The sequence below is a fragment of the Balearica regulorum genome, chromosome 6 (assembly GCF_011004875.1).
Source record: "Balearica regulorum gibbericeps isolate bBalReg1 chromosome 6, bBalReg1.pri, whole genome shotgun sequence".
NCBI classification, from domain to species: domain Eukaryota; kingdom Metazoa; phylum Chordata; class Aves; order Gruiformes; family Gruidae; genus Balearica; species Balearica regulorum.
The window spans coordinates 42,908,974-42,913,906 of record NC_046189.1 but is presented as its reverse complement, the minus strand read 5'-3'; the positions used below and the strand labels follow the sequence as shown (position 1 = coordinate 42,913,906).

Here is a 4,933-nt window from a genome sequence, read left to right as displayed (position 1 = left end):
GGGGTCTCCAGGCACAGGGGGCCGCTGAGCGTGGCCATCGGAGGTGACGTGGGATATGGCATTGCTCCGCAGCCTCCAAGGCTTGGCCAGGCACATTTCTTGCTGTGTCAAAGGCAGCAGTCTTTGAGTGAGGGCAGGAAAATAAACAGAAAAAGCAAATCAATGAACACACTGAAGAGTGCTGTAGCCAATCTATAAAGAACCACCTGGGGAAACAAGACGTAACAGTTGGGAAACACCGAGCCCTTTGGCTCTTGCAGGAGCAGGAGCAGGAGCAGGAGCAGGCAGCTCCCTGGCACTCTGCAGCTGAACATGAAGTGAACTGACCACAGCGAGACAAATCATAAGGGATAAAAGTGGACAGTGTCAGTGCTTCTGCCTTTCAGAGTGCCGCCAGGAGGGAGGAGCAGCACGGACGAGCCGAGGGAGGACGGGTCCCTCTCCCCAGCCCGCGCGTCCGGCTGGGCTACTCGGGGCTTTGCAGAGCCGAGCCCAGAGCACCGCGCTCTGTCTTCTCTCCTGCTGTTCATCTGCTTCAGTTATTAATTACTTGCCTCACTGTTGCCGTGGGGTTTACTTGAACAACCTGGGGGCCTCTCCGTGCTGCGGTGCCTTCGCACTGCAACAGGCGCTGCTGCTCTGAAAGCCTTACGTTGTTTGTGCTGCAGACGCTGTACAAACTCCTTCTGTCAACCCAAATCCAGCTCCCAGTGTAATTATTTATGTGCTAGCCAGCAGACCTGGCAGGCAGGAAAGGAGTGCTGATGAAATGTCAGTCCTCACCCAAGCTGGCACTGCATCTCCACATCTGCATGCAGACCCACTAATAAATATTTACATTCCTGCGCTCACCTCCAGCTCCAGCAGTAATTATTTTATCAAGGTGATAAAAATAGCAGCCTTTAAGACAGCAATAGCAGTTGACTCTGAGCTGTGTATCCCAAGCCTTTATGAAAAATTAATTCAGAAATCAATGTCCTCAGACTGAAGGCGCAGGTCACCCCGGCTGTGCTGGCAGCGCTGCTGGCCCAGTACCACGAGCGAGACCCACCGTGGCTGCACTGGCGGAAGGAGATGCCAGCACTGCTGGTAACTCGGGTGGGCTGCTTGGGGAAGGAGCGCAGCTCCTGGCAGCCTGAGCTTGACCAAAATGTGCAGAGGGCGGTGGGCGCTGACCTGTCACTGGTGATGGGCTGGGAAACTTGCCTGTGCTAAAAGAAACTGGGTTTTTTTTTTTCCCCAGTTAATCAGGAGTTCAAGCGGGGTGCCTGGAAAGAGGAGATGGGGTAATTGAAGCTGGCAAGGACAGTGGCGTGCAGGACCCTCCTGGCTGCTTGGACCTCAGGTCAAGGTGGGCAGCTGGGGTGCGCTGACCCCGGGGCCACGTCGGGGATGTGCCAGCAGGGCTGCAGGGCACGGGCTGCGGCGTGGGCAGGGGCTGGGGTGGGCAGGGGCTGGGGGTGCCGGGCAGGGGCTGGGGTGGTGAGCGGTGCAGGGGCAGACAGCGCACTGGAGGTGCCCAGCTCAGAGAGGCAGGTCGCTTTTGGCACTGACAGCATTTTGAGGGCCACCCGCGGTCACTCAGTAGTCCAGGGCTGGTCATCCGGGTGCCTCCCCAGCAGCCAAGCAAACCCACAGCTTATGCTCGCTGCCTGCCACATTTCCAGTTCTTGTACCTGCACTCTGGGCCTGAACAGCCACCAGGCAGGGAACAAAATGATGTGGTGTGATGCTGCTGGGCACATGGACATCTTCTGGGGTCTGCGGAGAAAACCTGGAGAAAATCCCGAGCACTACGGGAGTGCCCTGCCCTGCAGCCGGGCTGTAAACACACAGCCTTCTTGTGTTTAGGCCAGTAACTCACATTTTTAAGTGCCAGCACTGCTAAATTTCTATCTTTGTAGGGTGGTGGCTCCAGTGTCTTTTTCAGGGAGGATACAAGGGACCTTCCAAAGTGCTTTATTTAAAGTATAATGGTATCTCACAGCACACGCTGCCCTTAACTGTGTTAGGCTGTCTGCCCTCTGCTATATTGCTGGGTTATTTCTGTCACGTCCAGTATTAACAGACGTTCTCCCTCTTTCCCTTTCCAGCTGTTCAGAAGTGTCACAGCCAGCAGACTTCGGTTGCTTGTCCTGAGTTAGACGATGAATTACACGTCTTCCCTTCACCAGCTACTTAATCAGCTGTTGGGGAGGAAAATAAAAACGGTGCCTGGCTTTATGAGAATTGATTTATGAGAACTATCTTCGTACTGAGGCTGCCACCCCTTTAGCCTTTACTTGGAGGAGCTAAGGACCTGTCCTTTGCTGCTCTGAGCTCATGCCCTGTGCTTTGCAGGCATTTGAATCGCGGTCTCTGTTTGGCAGATGTTGTAAAAGGGTGGGCCAAGACCTCACACCCAACACCTCCTCTCACTCCTAGGTCTAAATTTGGCGACTGCAGTCCACTTCTCTTTCCCACGTCTACTCTTTGAGCAGAAGAGCATGTGTCAAGAGCTGCTCTGGAATACTCGGCGTGGTTTTCCAGCACAGAGCCTGGCCACAACCTCCAAGGAGAAGGCCGAAGAAATCTGTCATGGAGTGGGTCTGTTGGGGTGGTGCAGGTGACGAGACCTTTGAGGATTCCTCAGCCCATGGCACGGTGCGAAGGCCGGAGAAAGGCGAGTGGGTGAAGAGGGTGCCGGTGGCCAAGACAGCTGCTGTCCTGCTTCGCTGCTGGAGAGGGGAGGGCTCCCTCGATTCGACCCCAGACAGATCTGGAGACTGGCTCAAAAATCTGGAGGCTTAAAAGTGGCAAATCTTTGCTCTGTTGTCTGAGCCTTTGGGGTTTACATCTCCAACGTCCCGCTGCAATCACAAGCGTCAGAGGCCTCTCTTCCTATTCTTCACAACCCCTGCGGTGTTCAGGACCTGCGGCTTTGGGACGACCCCAAACCACTGCCAGGAAGGTGAGCGATGGCCGGGAGCCACCACCGTCCCTCGCCCGCTGCAGAGCGGCTGTGCCGAGCAACACCCGTGCACGAGGGAGAAACACTCGCACGTGCAGCGCCCCGGTGCAGACTGCTCAAGCCCAGCTTCCACGGCCTGGAGGTTGTCATAACAAAGTGTAAAACAGCAGCAGGAAGAAGAGACTCACTATAATGTTTGATGTCACTTCAGGCTTTTTCAAAAGCCAGGAACGCCTTTGTTAGACAGCCACGGGACCGAGGCATTGCTTTCTGCTTGCCTTGGTGATTCCACCCAGCTGCCCTCCTGCGCTGCGCCGGCGCTGGGGGGGCAGGAGCGTCCGGCCGGGCAGCCTGGTGCTGCAGGCTCCACGGAGGGGCGAGGCGGGGCCGAGGGACAGGAGGCCACGTGCTGGCTCCACGTATGCAGACCATGCCATGCTTGCTTTCCTTCCCAGGCGGTTCTTGCAGACTGACTGGTGGGAGTGTTTAAATACACGGCCTGGCATCTGCGTTATTAAATCCAGCACTTTACACCACTTTCTCCTGTTACTGCCTCTGACCAAAGTCGTGGCAGGTTGATGACCATAGCTTGTCCTTCTCCTGTCTCCTCCTCTGCCCCATTGCACGGACCATTTGACAAACCAACCCTACCTGCCCTTCGTGTGCCGGCACTTCCCGGGCACAACCGGCACCCGGAGCCGTGCCCCACGGTGAGACAGAGGCGACGTGACCGTCCCTGCTCTGAGCTCATCGCCACCTCCGGCCCAGCGAGTGCGTGGTGGCACCGCGAGCTCGACGCCCACCTGCAGCGGGTGGGGGACGCCTGCGAGGGTGCCCGGAGGCAGCCGCTGCCACCACGCTGCTGCCGCCGCTGCTGTGTGGCCTGGTGGTGCCTGCGGGCAGGCGTTACCTGGGGCAGCACCAGTGGGCTTGTCCTCGGGCCGTGCCGGTGCTCACCGGTCACCCCCCGTGGCTCCCGCTCGCCCACTGCTGCGCAGCTGGGGCGACGTGCGTTTGCTGGCACGGGCCTGGAGCGAGCGCAGAGAAGGGTTTGGGGAGCCTTCAGCTGGGCTCAGCAACAGGACATTAATAACAAGTGTTACAAACCCTGGAACTTAAATATTTTGCTGCTATAAATGTTAGCAACGAGAGATCTCGTTACGTTTAAATGCCAGATGACAGAAGCAGAGGCCAAAAAAAGCACCCTCCGCAGCCAAGCGGGAAGAGAGGGGGGCGACCGCGCCAGCGGGGCTGTCGGGGCGCAGGGCTGGCACCGGGCACGCTGGGGATGCCCACGCCAGGCGGGAGCGGGCAGGGGGGGATGGCCCAGCCACGGTGCCTCGGGCGGCGGGGAGGAAGGAGCCGGTGCATCACTCGACAAAACCCCGCCGAGCGCGGCACCGAGCGGAGGCGTGCCAGCGCCCGGCACCCACAGAGACGCACGGTCAGCCGCAGGGGAGAGCTCGCCCTTCTTACGGTCTCAGTGTTTGAAATGGTAAAGAGCTTGCCGGCTTTTCCATCCCGACCTCCCGCGCTCGGCCGCGTGCCCCGTGACTCAGTTGTGAGAGTTCTCATGGGCTGAAACTTGGCACGCGAGGTCTCCCGCCCAGCTGGGGAGCAATTTTCATCATTTATTTTTCGACATAATTTCAATAAATTCCAGTTGGCTCTTCCTAAATAACAGCCAGAGCAGAAAGAAGCTGCACAGCCGTGTGAAGCGAATCTTTACAATTAGAGAACTTGAACACTTTTTTGGTGGGTGTTTTGGTAAAAACAAAATGTTGCATGTGATTGGTTTGGAAAGCAAAGAGGACTAATTACAAACGCTATTTAAAAAAAAAAGGAATGAAAATGAGTTGTGCTGCTGATGCTCAGATGCAAGAACGTGGTTTGATTAATTTAATAATACTGTGTAATTTGTGTAAAACTGAATTAGTAGCAATTATATGTTATTGTTAATTACTTGGAGTTGGGTTCTCCTCT

General features: G+C 56.4%; 1 long non-coding RNA gene across 1 annotated transcript; it reads left to right on the top strand.

Moving 5' to 3' along the window:
• Positions 1-772: 772 nt before the first annotated feature.
• On the top strand, positions 773-2,223 carry LOC142602286 (uncharacterized). The gene is made up of 2 exons (XR_012835951.1): positions 773-1,351; positions 2,094-2,223. It is a non-coding gene; the product is annotated as an uncharacterized LOC142602286 (long non-coding RNA).
• Positions 2,224-4,933: the final 2,710 nt, after the last annotated feature.